Source organism: Pristiophorus japonicus, chromosome 5 (assembly GCF_044704955.1).
Source record: "Pristiophorus japonicus isolate sPriJap1 chromosome 5, sPriJap1.hap1, whole genome shotgun sequence".
Classification (NCBI taxonomy): Eukaryota; Metazoa; Chordata; class Chondrichthyes; family Pristiophoridae; genus Pristiophorus; species Pristiophorus japonicus.
Genome location: NC_091981.1, coordinates 166805183 through 166823713, shown reverse-complemented (window position 1 = coordinate 166823713; position 18531 = coordinate 166805183).

The window sequence follows — 18531 nt, the reverse complement described above, 5'->3', positions numbered from 1 at the left end:
AAGAAAAAGAAAAACTCAAAAAAAAAAAGGAAAAAAAGGGCCTTGTAAATGTCTGGTGTGTCACCCAGGTCGGGTGGCACGATTTAATGTTTTATGTTTTTGCAGGTAGACTCTAAAAGAGTTTCATGCACAAGGACCTCCAGGTCTCTCTGCACCGCAGCATGTTGTAATTTCTCCCCATTCAAATAATATTCCCTTTTACTGTTTTCTTTTCCCAAGGTGGATGACCTCACATTTTCCGTCATTGTATTCCATCTGCCAAACCTTAGCCCATTCGCTTAACCTATCTAAATCTCTTTGCAGCCTCTCTGAGTCCTCTATACAACCCGCTTTCCCACTAATCTTTGTGTCATCTGCAAATTTTGTTACAATACACTCTGTCCCCTCTTCCAGGTCATCTCTGTATATTGTATACAGTTGTGGTCCCAGCACCGATCCCTATGGCACACCACTAACCACAATTTCCAATCCGAAAAGGACCCATTTATCCCGACTCTCTGCTTTCTGTTAGCCAACCAATTCTCTATCCATGCTAATACATTTCCTCTGACTCCGCGTACCTTTATCTTCTGCAATAACCTTTTGTGTGACATCTTATCGAATGCCTTTTGGAAATCTAAATACACCACATCCATCGGTACACCTCTATCCACCATGCTCGTTATATTCTCAAAGAATTCCAGTAAATTAGTGAAACATGATTTCCCCTTTATGAATCCATGTTGCGTCTGCTTGATTGCACTATTCCTATCTAGATGTCCCACTATTTCTTCCTTAATGATAGCTTCAAGTATTTTCCCCACTACAGATGTTAAACTAACCGGCCTATAGTTACCTGCCTTTTGTCTGCCCCCTTTTTTAAACAGAGGCGTTACATTAGCTTCTTTCCAATCCGCTGGCACCTCCCCAGAGTCCAGAGAATTTTCCTGATCACTTGCTGTACCTGCATATTATCCTTTTGTGTTTCATGCTCAAGTACCCCCAGGTCTCACTGTACTGCAAAACTTTGCAATCTTTCTCCATTTAAATAATAACTTGCTCTTTGTTTTTTTTCTGCCGAAGTGCATGACCTTACACTTTCCAACATTATACTCCATCTGCAAAATTTTTGGAGGATGATGGTCAGACGAGCGCGGATCCGGATACGCAATCCGAGATACCACAGGAAGTAGTTGAGGCCAATTCACTAAATATATTCAAAAGGGAGTTAGATGAAGTCCTTACTACTCGGGGGATCAAGGGGTATGGCGTGAAAGCAGGAAGTGGGTACTGAAGTTTCATGTTCAGCCATGAACTCGTTGAATGGCGGTGCAGGCTAGAAGGGCTGAATGGCCTGCTCCTGCACCTATTTTCTATGTTTCTATGTTTCTATGTTTCTATACCAGAGGAGGAAGTGTATGGATTGTACTAATTCCTAACTAAGAGCAAACTGATAATGATCAACGTGAAATTTAATGGGGTGCCGGTATCGATGGAACTGGACACGGGGGCAAGTATGAGCCAGAGGGCATTTGACAAGCTGTGGGATAGTAAGGCTGTGAGGCCCAGGCTGAGTCCAGTCAATGCCAAGTTGCGCACGTACACCAAAAAACTCATAACAGTGATTGGCAATGCCACAATTAAAGTGTCGTATGACAGTTTGGTTCACGAGTTACCGCTATGGATTGTCCCAGGCAATGGTCCAATGCTGTTCGGCAGGAACTGGCTTTGAAAAAATCAGATGCGATTGGAACGACATCAAGGCATTGTCGTCGGAGAAAGATACATGTGCCCAAGTACTGAGCAAGTTCCCCTCGCTGTTCGAACCAGGCATCAGCAACTTCACGGAAGCCAAGGTGCAGATCCACGAGGACTCGGATACAAGACCCGTCCATCATAAAGCTCGGCCAGTTCCGTATATGATGAGGGAGAAGGTCGAAATTGAACTGGACAGACTCCAGCGTGAAGGCATCATATCACCGGTTGAATTTAATGAATGGGCCAGCCCCATTGTTCCCGTGCTGAAAAGTGATGGCACAGTCAGAATCTGTGAAGACTACAAGGCTACGATCAACAGGGTTTCGAAACATGATCAGTACCCGTTACCGAAGGCTGATGACTTGTTTGCAATGCTATCCATGGGGAAGTCATTCACCAAACTGGACTTGACGTTGGTCTACATGACACAGGAGCTGGTCGAGATGTCGAAGAGACTTACGTGCATTAACATGCATAAATGACTGTTTATTTATCACAGCTGCCCTTTTAGAATTCGCTCGGCTGCAGCAATATTTCAGAGGAACATGGAGAGTCTACTGAAGTCCGTTTCCAGAACCGTCGGTGTTCCAAGATGACATCCTGATCACAGGTCGTGATTCCGAGGAATATCTGAACAACGTGGAAGAGGTTCTACATTGCCTGGACAAAGTGGGACTCAGACTGAAACGCTCGAAGTGCGTCTTCATGGCACCAGAGGTCGAATTCCTGGGGAGGAAAATTGCTGCTGACGGCATCAGGTCTATGGACGTGAAAACCAAGGCCATCAAGAATGCACCCAAGCCGCAGAATGTGACGGAGCTGCGCTCGTTCCTGGGTCTACTCAACTACTTCGGTAACTTCCTACCTAAATTGAGCACCTTATTAGAACCACTGCACATGCTGCTAAGAAAAGGCAACAACTGGATGTGGAATGCATCTCAAGACAGAACTTTTGAGCAAGCCACTAATCTCCTTTGCTCTAACAAGCTGCTGGTACATTATGACCCATGTAAATGTTTAGTATTGGCCTGTGATGCTTCGTCATATGGAATTGGTTGCATACTCCAACAAGTTAAAGAGTCGGGTAAACTTCAACCAGTCGTGTATGCTTCAAAACATTTGTCTAAAGCGGAAAGAGCCTACAGCATGGTAGAGAAAGAAGCACTAGCCTGTGTGTATGGGGTTAAAAAGATGCATCAGAACCTGTTTGGTCTTTGGTTTGAACTAGAGACAGATCACAAGCCGCACATTTCACTGTTCTCTGAAAACAAAGGTATCAATACCAATGCTTCATCCCGCATCCATTATCCGCCTATGACTATGTCATTCGCCATAGATCTGGCACCGAGAATTGTGCCGATGCTTTGAGCTGTCTGCCGTTGCCCACACGGAGGTGGAAACACCACAACCGGCAGACCTATTGTTAGTTATGGATGTTTTTGAGAGTGAAGGAACATCTGTCACGGCTCAACAAGTTAAGACCTGGACTAGCCAGGACCTGATTTTATCGGTGGCGAAGAGTTGCATCCTCAAAGGTGATTGGTCTGCCATACCCAAGCAAATGTGCGAGGAGACCAAATCTTACATTCGTCGCAAAGATGAACTGTCTATTCAGTCGGATTGTATACTGTGGGGCAATCATGTTGTTATGCCCAAGAAAGGGAGAGAGAAATTTGTACGCGAGCTACATAGTACACATCCCGGCATTGTAATGATGAAAGCCGTCACCAGGTCTCATGTATGGTGGCCGGAAATTGACTCTGAGCTGGAATCATGTCTGCATGCAGCTCAGCAAAGCACCAGCGGAATCGCAGCTGAGTCTGTGGTCATGGCCGTCAAAACCATAGTCGAGGATCCACATAGACTTTGCAGGTCCCTTTCTGGGGAAGATGTTTTTAGTTATGGTGGATGCATATTCAAAGTGGATAGAGTGTATAATCATCCAGCACATCCACAGCTACCATTGAGAATGTCAGTGTCATGTTCGCGACACATGGTGTGCCTGACATTGTTGTTTGCGACAACGGATCGTGCTTCACCAGTCAGGAGTTTCAAGAGTTCACGAAACTCAATGGTATCAAACATGTAAAGTCAGCACCGTTCACACCTACTTTCAATGGGCAAGCAGAATGTACTGTCCAAATCATAAAGCAGACTATGAAGCGAGTCACTGCAGACTCGCCTGTCATGCATGCTGCTTAGTTACAGGACAAGACCACACAAGCTTACCGGGGTCTCGCCTGCTGAACTAATGATGAATAGAGGTCTTAAGACCAAGCTATCTCTTTTACACCCTGACTTGAATAATAATGTTGAATATAGAAGACAAAGTCAGCAAGGGTATCACAATCGTGCAGCTGTGTCACGCGACATTTCTGTAAATTATCCTGTATATATTCTGAATTATGGTCAGGGTTGTTATGTCTTGAATAAAGAGTCAGACTAGATACTGCGAGCTCAAAGTAAGGTGTAACCGTAATCCTTTAATACAGATCTCAGAGTGCCTCTCCAGCCTTTGAGGCCTCCTTATATACAGGTGCTCCCAAGGGATTGCGGGATCCCTTGTGACTCCAGGGGATAAGCCCTCTGGCGGTTAGACATGGTAATTACAGGTTTACATACATAACAAGACCCCCCCGCAAAATCAATAGTATAACTATTTACAATGTGAGTCGATCTGGGGCCTTCCTTTCCCTGATTGATCGTCTTGGTGCAAATGCTGGTGTTGGTGAGTCGTTTGTTGGGCCCTCGATGGGCTGCTGTGCAGCTGGCCTTGCTGGACTGCTGGGGGTGGTAAGTCTTGCTGGGCTGCTGCGGGTGATGGGTTCTGCTTCGTGGTCAACCCACTGGGTCAGTTGCCACTTGTGTGTGTGCGTTGGAGGGTCGGTTAAGGTAGAATCTATTGTGGGTTGTTTTAAATAGTCTGTAAATCTGAGTTTGGTTTGGTCCAAGTATTGCCTGCAGATGAGTACATTTGCGAGTTTGACCACAAACACCCTACTCCCCTCTTTGACCAAAACAGTGCCAGCAATCCCACTTGGGACCTTGTCCATAATTCAACACAAATACAGGATCATTTATTTTGATTTCGCGTGACACATTGGCGCGATCATGATATGTATTCTGTTGAAGCCACCTGGTCTCCATCTGTTCGTGTAGATCAGGGTGGACTAATGAGAGCCTTGTCTTAAGTGCCCTTTTCATGAGCAGTTCAGCGGGAGGAACCCCAGTGAGCGAGTGAGGTCTTGTGTGGTAACTAAGCAGGACTTGGCATAAGCGAGTCTGCAGTGAGCCTTCAGTTATCCTTTCAAAGTTCTGCTTGATTGTTTGAACTGTTCGCTCTGCCTGACCGTTGGACGCTGGTTTAAACGGGGTCGATGTGACATGTTTGAATTCAGCACTGGTAAAGCACGGCCCATTGTCACTTACAAGCACGTCCGGTAGGCCATGCGTGGCAAACATGGCCCGTAGGCTTTCAATGGTGGCAGCGGACGTTCTTGCCGATATTATCTCACATTCAATCCATTTGGAGTACGCATCTACAACCACTAAAAACATTTTTCCTAAGAATGGGCCTGCATAGTCGACATGGACCCTAGACGACGGTTTGGAGGACCAGCACCATAAACTTAGTGGCGCCTCCCTGGATGCATTGCTAAACTGGGAACATGTGTTACATTTGTGCACGCAGGACTCTAAGTCTGCATCGATACTGGGCCACCACACGTGGGATCTAGCTATCACTTTCATCATTACGATGTTGGGTGGGTGCTGTGGAGATCACTAATGAAGGTGTCTCTGCCCTTTTTTGGCACCACTACCCGATTTCCCCATAGAAGGCAATCTGCCTGTATAGACATTTCATCTTTGCGCCGTCGGTACGGCTTTATTTCTTCCTGCATCTCTAACGGGACACTTGACCAACTCCCGTGGAGCACACCGTTTTTTACTAAGGACAGTAAGGGGTCCTGGCTCGTCCAGGTTCTAATCTGTTGGGTGGTAGCAGGTGATTGCTCGCTCTCGAATGCTTCCATTGCCATAACTAAATCTGCAGGCTGTGCCATCTCCACCCCAGTGGTGGGCAATGGCAGCCTACTGAGAGCATCGGCACAGTTTTCTGTGCCTGGCCTGTGGCGGATGACATAGTTATATGCGGACAATGTGAGCGCCCATTTCTGGATGCGGGCCGATGCATTCGTATTTATCCTTTTTCTTTCAGAAACGAGGGATATAAGTGGCTTATGGTCAGATTCCAATTCAAATTTGAGCCCGAACAGATATTGATGCATTTTCTTTACATCGTATACACATGCTAACGCTTCTTTTTCGATCATACTGTAGGCCCTCTTGGCCTTGGACAGTCTTCTGGATGCATAAGCAACCAGTTGCAATTTCCCAAATTCATTAGCTTGTTGCAATACACACCTGACCCCGTACGACGACGCATCACATGCTAGTACCAAACGTTTACATGGATCGTACAACACAAGCAATTTGTTTGAACATAATAACTTCCTAGCTTTCTCAAAGGCATTTTCTTGGCTTTTACCCCATACCCATTCATCTCCTTTATGCAGTAAAGAGTGCAGAGATTCTAACAGTGTGTTAAGACCCAGTAAGAAGTTACCAAAATAGTTCAGGAGTCCTAGAAACGACCGCAGCTCTGTCACGTTCTGTGGTCTCAGTGCGTTCTTGATTGCCTCCGTCTTCGAATCGGTGGGCCTGATGCCGTCCGCCACGATGTTTCTCCGCGGGAACTCCACTTCATGCACCAGGAAAATGTACTTTGACCGTTTTAGCCTGAGTCCCACACGATTAAGCCGACTAAGAACCTCCTTCAGGTTCTGCAGGTGCTCAACAGTGTTCCGACCTGTAACCATGATGTCGTCCTGGAAGACCTCAGTGCACGAGACTGACTTCAGCAAGCTTTCCATGTTCCTTTGGAATATCGCCGTGGCTGATCGAATGCCAAATGGGCATCTGTTGTAAATGAAGAGACCTTTGTGTGTGTTGATGCAGGTGAGGCCTTTCGATGATTCCTCCAGCACCTGCGTCATGTAGGCCGAGGGCAAGTTCAGCTTCGTGAACGTTTTCCCTCCCGCCAGCGTCGCAAATAAGTCGTCTGCCTTTGGTAGCGGATATTGATCCAACACTGAGAAATGATTGATAGTTACTTTGTAATCACCACAGATTCTGATGGTGCCATCTCCCTTGAAGACTGGAACAATCGGACTGAATTAGATTGGCGAAATGATGCCCTCTCATTGCAGCATGTCCAGCTTGATCTCCACCCTCTCTCTCATCATGTAAGGTACTGCGCTCGCCTTGTGATAGATGGGTCGCACCCCCGTAATCAAATTAATCTGCACTTTTGCTCCTTGGAACTTCCCGATGCCTGGTTCGAACAGCGAGGGGAACTTGCTTAGGACCTGGGCACATGAGGTGTTGTTGACTGATGAAAGTGCTCGGACGTCGTCCCAGTGCCGGCGTATCTTTCCTAGCCGGCTCCTGCCAAACAGTGTGGGGCCATCGCCTGGTACCACCCAGAGTGGTAATTCATGCCATCATAGGAGACCTTTATGGTAGCACTGCCAATTACGGGAATCAGTTCCTTTGTGTACATTCTAAGTTTAGTACGAATGGGAGTCAGCACTAGCCTTGAAGCCTTGCTGCACCATAATTTATCGAAAGTTTTTTTGCTCATTATGGACTGGCTTGCGCCCGTGTCCAGCTCCATGGACACCAGGAGTCCATTTAATTCAACCTTCAGCATTATCAGGGGACACTTTGTGGTAAATGTGTGCACCCCATATCCTCTGCCTCCTGGGTCTGAGGTTCGGTGGAGGTCGTGATCCACCGTGGATCTGTCCTCCTCTGCAACATGGTGGTTTGCAGGATTAGCAGAGTTTGCAGCTCGCCTGCACATACGTTGGAGGTGTCCCACTGTTCCATAGCCCTTGCAAACGTATCCTTTGAAGCAGCATGAATGGAAATGATGATCACCCCCAGTGCCAACAAGGTGTTAATTGCTTTGCATTCACCACCCTTGATGGTGGACTCTGAGTCATCTGTGGACATGCAGCTGCAGGCATGTAAGTCCTACCATGTATATTTTGATTCGAAAACAACGTTACTTTATTCACAGTACTTACAGCAGCACTAGTGTGCTCAGAAATTTGTTTAGTATTGTCACTGGTGGCGATAAACGCCTGGGCTATCGCTCTGGCTTTACTCAAGGTTGGGGTCTCTACAATTAAAAGTTTGCACAGCATTACTTCATGGCTAATGCAAAGTACAAAGAAGTCCCTGAGCATGTGCTCCAAGTGTCCTTTAAATTCGCAATGTCCGACAAGGTGCGTTAGTTTGGCGACATAGCTCGCCACTTCCTGGCCTTCAGACCTCATGTACGTATAGAACCGTTACCTCGCCATCAGAATGCTTTAGATGCTCCCGGACCAGTGTGCACAACTCATTGTATGACTTGTCTGTGGGTTTCACTGGAGTGAGCAGATTTATCATGAGGCCATACATTGGTGCCCCGCAAACGGTGAGGAGGATCGCCCTTCGTTTGGCGGCGTTCACTTCTCCTTCCAGCTCATTGGTCACGAAGTATTGGTCAAGTCGCTCCACGCAGATTTCCCAATCATCTCCCTCCGAAAATTTCTCCAGGATGCCCACAGTTCTCTGCATTGTTGCAGTGGAGTTCGTCATCTGTATCTCATCGCCAGTTGTTATGTCCTGAATAAAGAGTCAGACTAGATACTGCAAGCTCAAAGTAAGGTGTGACCATCGTCCTTTATTACAGATTTCAGAGTGCCTCTCCAGCCTGTGAGGCCTCCTTATATACAGGTGTTCCCAAGGGATTGTGGGATCCCTTGGGACTCCAGGGGATAAGCCCTCTGGTGGTTAGACATGGTATTTACAGGTTTACATACATAACAAGGGTCCCAAGTGGATCGCTGGTACTCTCATGGCCAAGGAGAGCAACAGAGTATTTATTGTCAAGCTCAAAAATGGGCAAATATGCAGGAAACATATGGATCAGACAAGGCTGTGACACACAGATGAACCGGAACAGTTGAAGGAAGAGACAATCGACGACCAACCAACTGATCCCCAGTCATCAGAGGACTCAGTGGTCATCAGTGAATCGGGACTTTCATTCACTGACATGTTCAATGAAAATGGACTTTCAATCCCTGACATGGCCATTGCCATTCCCACAAGGTCAATACCCAGCCACCAGTCACAACAATCTCTGAACACTCACCCAAGGCTGGAGTTGAACTGAGACGGCCAACCCGGGAGCATAAAACACTGGACCATCTCAATTTGTAAAAGACTGTGTTAATATCTCAGAGTGGGGTATTGTTATGTATGCACTAGATGGCGTCACTGTTGGAGGCCATTGGGCTGCACGCACGTGTGTGCAACCCAAGTATAAAAGGCCGGCCATTTTGTATATTATTCACTTTGGGCCTTAATAAAGCAGAGCCAAGCTCATACCTCTTGGAGTTAAACAGTATTCAGTCTAACAGTTATTGCATGCACAACAGTTACATTTGCAGTTTTCCAATCTGCTGGGACCGCCCCAGAATCCAGAGAAGTTTGGTAAATTACAACCAGTGCATCCACTGTCCTTGCCGCTACTTCTCTTAAGACCCTAGGATGCAAGCCATCAGGTCCAGGGGATTAACCTGCTTTTAGTCCCATTATTTTACTGGGTACCACCTCCTTAGTGATTGTGTTTGTGTTAACTTCCTCCCCCCCATAGCCCCTTGACTATCCACTGTTGGGATCTTCACCGCATGGCAAATCCAAGACAAATGCAGGGAACAGCGCCAACCCTTGTACATGACCTTCTCTGACCTCACAGAGGCCTTCAACACTGTCAACCGTGAGGGATTATGGAGCGTCCTCCTCAAATTCATCTGCCTTCAAAAGTTTGTCACAATCCTTCGCCTTCTTCACGACAACATGCAAGCCACGATCTTGACCAACGAATCCACCACAGACCAATTCATGTTTGGACCGGGGTCAAGCAATGCTGTTCCATTGCACCAACGCTCTTCTCAATCTTCCTTGCTGCAATGCTTCTTCTCACTCTCAGTAAGCTCCCCGCTGGAGTGGAGCTAATCTACAGGACAAACGGAAAACTGCTCAACCTTCGCCACTTCCAGGCCAGATCCAAGGTTGTCCCATCCTCTGTCATTGAATTACAGTACGCAGATGACACTTGGAAGCCGAACTCCAAGCCATCGGCAACACCTTAACTGAAGTGTACAAGAGCATGCATCTTACACTAAACACCCATAAGACAAAGGTCCTCTACCAGCCTTCCCCCGTCACGCAACACTGCTCCCCAATTATCAAAATCCACGACGAGGCCTTGGACAATGTGTACCATTTCCCATACCTTGGGAGCCTACTGTCAACAAGGGCAGACGTCGATGACGAAGTCCAACACCACCTTCAATGTGCCAGTGTAGCCTTCGATGCCTGAGGAAGAGAGTGTTTGAAGACCAGGACTTCAAACCCGGCACCAAGCTCATGGTCTACAGAGCAGTAGTGATACCTGCCCTCCTATATGCTTCAGACACATAGGCTATGTACAGCAGGCACCTCAAAGCATTGGAGAAGTATACCAATGCTGGCTCCACAAAATACATTGCAGGATAGGTGCACCAACATCAGTGTTCTTGCTCAGGCCAACATCCCCAGCATCGAAGCACTGACCACACTCGATCAGCTCCGTTGGGTGGGCTACATCATTCGCATGCCCAATACGAGACTCTCGAAACAAGTGCTCTACATGGATCGCTGACACAGCAAGTGAGCCCCAGGTGGGCAGAAGAAACTCTTCAAGGACACACTCAAAGCCTTCTTGAAAAAGTAAACATCTCCACCGACACCTGGGAAGCCCTGGCTCAAGACCACCAAAGTGGAGGACAAGCATCCGGGAAGACGCCAAACATCTCAAGTCTCTACGCCGGGAGCAAGCTGAAGCCAAACGCAAACGAAGGAGCGAACGGCAACCCGAGCAGCCCACCCACCCATTCCTCCAACCACCATTTGCCCCATCTGTGACAGAGTCTGTAGGTCCAGCATTGGACTCATCAATCACCTGAGAACTCATTTTTACTGTGGAAGCAAGTCATCCTCGACTTCGAGGGACTGCCTAAGAAGAAGAAGAAGATAAGAACAGAAGAAATAAGGGCAGGAATAGGCCATTTGGCCCCTTGAGCCTGCTCCGCCATTAAGATCATGGCTGATCTGATCTTGGCCTCAACTTCACTTCCCTGCCCGCTCTCCATAACTCTTGACTCCCTTATCATTCAAAAATCTGTTTACCTCTACCTTAAATATATTCAATGACCCAGCCTCCACAGCTCTCTGATGAAAAGAATTCCAAAGATTCATAACCCTCTGAGAGAAGAAATTCCTCCTCATTTCTGTTTTAAATGGGCAATCCCTTATTTTGAAATTATGCCCCCTAATTGTAGATTCCCCCACGAGGGTGTTTCCGATGTGAAAAATAACAACAAGTAAAACACTAGACAATTTACGAAGATTGTTTTCTTCATATGTCCTCCCAGAAGAAATCGTGTCTGATAATGGGCCGTGATTTTGTTCAGAAGAATTTGCACAGTTCACGAGCAAAAATGGTGTGAAACATACCAAAGTTCCACTGTACCACCCTGCTTCAAATGGTACAGCAGAGTGCGCAGTACAAATTGTAAAATGTGCCCTTATTAAGCAAATGTTGGGTAGAACACCAATAGAGTTGTTTGTCAAACTACAGCCACAAACCAATTTCTCGTTGCTAAAGTCAAACATGGCACAGTCAGTAGAAGAGAAACAATTCAGACAGAAAGAGAATAATGATAGAGGTGGAGTAAGAGAGAGAAGTGTGAAGTTGAATCAGAAGGTTAGAGTGAAAAACCATCACCATAAATGGTTAAAGTGGTTACAAGGAAGAATAGTGAGGATATGTGGACCTTGCACATATTTGGTCAAGATGTTTGATCATGGAAAGGGTAGGTTTATTCACATTGATCACATTTTACCTACAGATGTGGAAGGAGTTGAAAGTTGGAATGATTCAATTGTTTCTGATGAGTCAGATGTAGTCTTGTTACATGTAGAGGACCCATAGCAAATCCTACATCAGATGTACTAGAAACAAGTCCAGGAGAAAGTCAGAATTTAAGTCTGAGTCCGAGTCAACAGTCTGAAGTTGTAGAGAGTCCAAATGTAGATTGAGGGTTGCCCTTGGAGAAAAACTCTCCTCAGGCTCAGCCTAAAATGAGTCTAAGTTCTACAACAAGTTTGGAAAGTTCTGTTCAAGAGTGAAGGTATCCTGTTGGAAATAGAAAACCAGTGGTTAAGTTTGCATTGTTAATATGGAAAAATAAGTTCATTGCCTGGAAATCCCGGACTCCCCGAGTCCGTCTGAAGTTTCTACGGACCCGGGAAGGCATCGGAAAAGCCATTTTTCAGCACACAATGTGCATGCACTGAAAACTAGTTTTTCCGATCCGTCAAGCTGGAGCTTGACAGATGATCCACATCTCAGGAGCGAGGACATTTGCACGGGCAAGATTGCAGTATTTACCCATATCTTGTCCAGCAAATATCCTCAAAAATTTTGCACCTGATAAAAGCAGGCGCATAAACTACTTTTCAAGGCATAAGAGTTTAAAAACATGCAAAAAATGTAATTAAATTAAATTTAAAAAAACACATATTATTTTTTAGAACCCTGCCCACCACATTACATTTATTTTAATCATAATTTAAAAAACTTTTTTAAAATTCGGAATTTTTGTTTCTCTCAGATATTTATTTACTTTAATTTCAATTAATTTTAATTATGTGAGGTGTGTTTTTTATTTTTTATGACATGTGTTTCGTGTCTTTGTTTTTTTCCCTCATTAATAGCAATGAGAACTCGTAGGTACGGAGTTCCTTTGCTATTAATGAGAAAGCTGTGGAATACTGTACCTGATTGGCTAAGCAGTCACACATGACCGCACCTTCTGCATTGGAACCTGGAAGATGTGAACGTACTTCGCAGTGCGGGAAGAGAAGGCCTCTCCAACGGAATCCCATGCTCCTCTCGGACCACCAGGTACTTTCATAGAAATGTTTCAGGTCGGAGGCAATTGCCTGCGGGAAGCCTCCGACCTCAATTTCAGCCCCCATATCTTTTGTTGTGTATGCCATGCAAGTTATGTATAATGATTATTTTATTATGATTACTTCTTCAATAAGGAGGGAGAAGTGTAATAGAGCTCCCCTAGTGGGCTTCTGCTCCACCTATTGGACAACTGATATAATGCAATTACTGATGTAAATGCAATAAAAGAATCATGTGAAAAAGTCACATGATGACAGTTAAGAGCCATCTTGTAGAGTGTGTTTGTTAGTGATGTCGTAAGAATATATCACATGCAGTTCATTTGTAACGCCATGTAAATTCACAACATTCTGGGAATTGCCATGATACATTTATACTTCATCAGTTTAATCTTTTAGCAGCTCTATTTCAACATCCGAGACAAATGGCAGGATGGCTGCTGGATACCCGCTATGCCCATGGTTCATGACACCATTGTAGGGCCACCATTGCTGCAGAGAAACTCTATAACATTGCACACCTGAAGACAGATAAGAATTGAGCAAACCATTGCGATCCTCCATGGAAATGGATAAATAAGGGGCAGCCTTGCAATATGCACCCAGTAATTTCTTTGTGCTAATAATTTGTGTGCTTTACAACTCCTCCAGATGTCCCAGAGGAGCCCAGATAGCCTGATGATGACACTGCTTATGCTGTAGATTTCTTCCACGAACAAGGAGGTTTAGCGGCAACAGCTGCTAGACAGCTGAGAGACAGACTCATGTGGCACACTTTCAAAGATGAATAGAGCTTTATTATTTGAAGTCTCAGCTTATCAAAGATCTGTCTCACCAACTTCTTTCATTTCTAAGTAAAGTCCTTGCTCTTCACAGCTAACCATCAAATCGTAATCCTGAGCCGCAACAGCACATTTTCAGTTCCACAATTTCATATAAGAGAGCCAAATGCCAAGCAGTCCTCAAATCAACTATTGCATTGATTTATTACAACTTTTTCCAAAAATATTTTTTGGTTCTGTCGCTGTGCATCCAGTGATCATGCGTGATTTTCTCTGCCCTATTCTAACACTTTTATATTTCATCTGAGGGCCTGGGGTCTGAGATGTAGATGGCTGCTGCACAATATTATAAACCTCTTGGGATGGAAGGATGGTCATGGGACAGGCTGACTGTCATGGGCTTCTTGCCAGTGTGGTCATAGAATCATAGAATCATTGAATGATTACAGCACAGAAGAAGGCCATTCAGCCCATTGAACCCATGCCGACTCTCAGTTAGTCCCACTCCCCTGCCCTTTTCCAGTAGCCCTGCAAATTTTTTCTTCAGATTCTCATACAACTTCCTTTTGAAAGATAAGATTCAGTCTGCCTCCATCACCCTTTCAGGCAGTGCATTCCAGATCTTAACCACTCGCTGCATAATAGATGTTTTCTCTTTTAATACCATCATGGCTGATCCGATCATAGACTCAGGTCCACTTCCCTCCTACTCCCCATAACTCCTTATTCCCATATTGGTGAAGAAACTGTCTGTCTCTGTCTTAAATTTATTCAATGACCCAGCTGCCACAGCTCCCTGAGGCATTGAATTCCACAGATTTACAACCCTCTGAGAGAAGAAATTTCTCCTCATCTCAGTTTTAAATGGGAGGCCCCTTGTTCTAAGATTATGCCCTCTAGTTCTAGTCTGCCCTATCAGTGGAAACATCCTCTCTGCATCCACCTTGTCAAGCCCCCTCATAATCTTATACATTTCGATAAGATCACCTCTCATTCTTCTGAATTCCAATGAGTAGAGGCCTAACCTACTCAACCTTTCCTCATAAGTCTACCCCCTCATCTCCGGAATCAACCTGGTGAACCTTCTCTGAACTGCCTCCAAAGCAAGTATATCCTTTCTTCAATATGGAAACCAAAACTGAATGCAGTATTGCAGGTGTGGCCTCACCAATACCCTGCATAACTGTCGCAAGACTTCCCTGCTTTTATACTCCATCCCCTTTGTAATAAAGCTCAAGCTTCCATTGGCCTTCCTGATCACTTGCTGTACCTGCATACTAACCGTTTGTGTTTCATGCACAAGTACCCCCAGGTCCCACTGTGCTGCAGCACTTTGCATATTTTTTTCTTATTTAAATAATAACTTGCTCTTCGATTTTTTTCTGTCAAAGTGCATAACCTCATGTTTTCCAACATTATACTCCATCTGCCAAATTTTTGCTCACTCACTTAGCCTGTCTCTGTCCTTTTGCAGATTTTTTGTGTCCTCTTCACACATTGCTTTTCCTCCCATCTTTGTATCTTCAGCAAACTTGGCTACTTTACACTCAGTCCCTTCATCCAAGTTGTTAATATAGATTGTAAATAGTTGGGGTCCCAGCACCGATCCCTGCGGCACCCCACTGATTGCCAACTCGAGAATGAACCATTTATCCCGTCTCTCTGTTTTCTGTTAGTTAGCCAATTCTCTATCCATGCTAATATATTACCCTCAACCCCGTGAACTTTTATCTTGTGCAGTAACCTTTTATGTGGCCGCTTGTCAAATACCTTCTGGAAGTCCAAATACACCACATGCACTGGTTTCCTCTATCCACCCTGTTCGTTCCATCCTCAAAGATTTCCAGCAAATTTGTCAAACATGACTTCCCCTTCATAAATCTATGCTGACTCTGCCTGACTGAATTATGTTTTTCAAAATGTCCTGCTACTGCTTCTTTAATAATGGACTCCAACATTTTCCCAACCACAAATTTCATGTGCCTATGAGAACAGTTTCTCTCTATCTATTCTGTCCAGAACCTTCATGATTTTGAACACCTGTATCAAATTTCCTCTCAATTTTCTCTGCTCCAAGGAGAACAATCCCAGCTTCTCCAGTCTATCAATGCAACTGAAGTCTGTCATTCCTGGAATAATTCTTGTCAATCTTTTCTGCATCTTCTCTGAAACCTTCACATCCTTCCTAAAGTGTGGTGCCCAGAATTGGACACAGTACTCCAATTGGGGCCGAACTCGTGTTTTATACATGTTCATCATAATTTCCACACTTTTGTACTCTATGCCTCTATTTATGAAGCCCAGGGTCTGTAAGCCTTTTTAACTGTTTTTTCAACCTGCCCTGCCACCTTCAGTGATTTTTGCACACATACCCCAGATCCCTCTGCTCATGCATTCTCTTTAGAATTGTACCATTTAGTTTATATTTCCTCTCCTCATTCTTTCTACCAAAATATATCACTTCACACTTTCCTACATTAAATTTCATCTGCCACATGTCTGCCTATTTCACCAGCCTGTCTATGTCTTCCTGAAATCTATTACTCTCCTCTTCACTGTTCAATACACTTCCAAGTTTTGTGTCATCACAAATTTGGAAATTGTGCCCTGTACACCCACATCCAAGTCATTAATATATATCAAGAAAAACAGTGGTCCTAGAACCGACCCCTGGGGAACACCACTGTATACTTTCATCCGAAAAACAACCGTTCACCACTATCTGCAAAGATGAAGGACGGAATTTTTACCTTTGCATCAGGTTAGGTGCGTATGGGCGGCGTAGCGGGTCTGAAACGCGATGGTTTCAGCAACGTGCTGCTCAGAGCGACTTTCACTTTATGACCCCAATTGAAGGAGTCGTATGCGTTTCCAAGCCCTATTAAATGGTGTGGGTCTGATGACATCATCGATGACTCATTTCCCATGCCCATATTTAAAGCAGCCTTGTACTGAACTCACTTGAAGGTTTCCAGAGGAGGGTGGAAGATGTCAAAGAAAGGCCACAGGAGAGATAAAACTTCTGAACCAGTGTAGTCAAAGGCAGAGGGCTGCACCCCAGTTCTCAGATTCTTCATTGCATACTCTTGTGGAAGCTGTCAGGGCACGCAGGGTGGTCCTCTTCCCTGCTGACAGGCAAAGGAGACCCTCAAAGAGAGCCTGGCTGGATATTGCTGAGGAGGTCAGCAGCAGGGATGTGGTCAGGAGGACCTGGATACAGTGCAGGAAGTGCTTCAATGATCTCATGAGGTCAGGAAAGGTGACTGCATTGCCACACATACCCTCATCCTGAAGTGCCTGTCAACACATCCCCATCACTCTGCCTGCCCAAGCCTACTCCTGCACATCATTCCTCACACCAACAAACCTTGCATGTCCACCCATCTCTCTCTCTTTATGCCCATTTTCACATCCCCATCTGACTAACCACTCCTCACATACCCTCATTCTAATACAATCATAGCAAGTAATACCACAGAAGGAGTCCATTTTGTATTGGCACCTCACTCCTTCATAGTCACCTTCTACAGATGCAACCCATCCATTCCTTGCACTCATTCCATCACTCTCACTCAAACTTCCTTACAGGAGAAGAGAGCCCAGAACAGAGAGGCAGAGAACTGGATGTGGCCCTCCAGTGATTGCACACCTCACAGCAGCAGAGGAGGTGGCTCTGGACATTTCAGGAACTCGAGAGATGCTGGTGGTGGGAGACTGAGAGAGGGGACCTCCCAGCAACCTGGTGACAGAATCACAACTCATAAAGCCACAAGGCTTCCAACAGTCACCCATAGGGTGACTGATGTTAGCATCTAGTGAAATGTCATCATGTGTATAATGCTAACATTAACCATTCTTATTATAACACTTCTAATTCATCTCTTTCCTCTCCACATCCATCAAATGCTCCACCCCCCTCGCCCCACTTTCGAGTCGCAGGAGAAAGACAACTCCTCATCAACTGCCCCCCCCACTGTCCAGCTGGAGGAGGAAGAGCATCACCAGACCCAAGCGTGCCCAGCACCAGCGTAGATACACACACCTTGGTGGGTCGTTTGCGCCATTGAGTAGTGTTGTCACCTGGTGACTCACACTTCACAAGTGAGCAAATGCAGATGGTGTTGACAGGGACAGCAGTGGAGACTCCTTGCCAGAGGGCGCAGGACACACCAAGCTCTGCTGAGTTGCATGCAGACGCTGAGCCTCGGGGGCCATCGAGAAGGGCGATTAACTTTGAGGGGCAGCAACAGTTGCACGAGGCGCTGGCATCTTTTGCAGCCACGATGTCTACAAATGTTCAGAGAATGGAGGAGTCCATCTCCAACATGAGCACCACCCTGTCACTGGCGATGGCAACGATGTGCTATTCCATGGAAAGGATGGCCACCTGCTGGAGCAGCAAATACAACAGTCACATGAGCACATGCTCGCTGTGGACAACAGATGGCAAACACTCATAGACCTCCTTTCAAGGATGGATGTAAATGTTGACTTGGGCCTTCATCACCCCACAGCTGTGCAGCAAGGTGGTCTCAGCTTATTGCTGGCAGAGAAGTGCGGGTGGCCCATTAGAGGGATGATGGTGAGAGGGCACATGGAAGTGGGAGCTCTTCTCAAAGCGCTCCCACTTTTCCCTCATTGCCTCCCCCTCAGTCAGAGCCCCAGATACTCCTTCGTATCCCGATGGCTGAGTCTGCCCCTGCACAGTTGCAGGAGGAGCAGACTTTGGCGGGGCCAGCACAGCCTCCAAAATCCAGAGGACGTCTGCCAAACGTATCTACGCAGTCGCAGCAGGAAAGTGAGGAGCCTGCCTCTACCACTGCTGAAGCCACAGGAGTTGCACATCATAGAAGCACTCCCAAATGAAAAATGA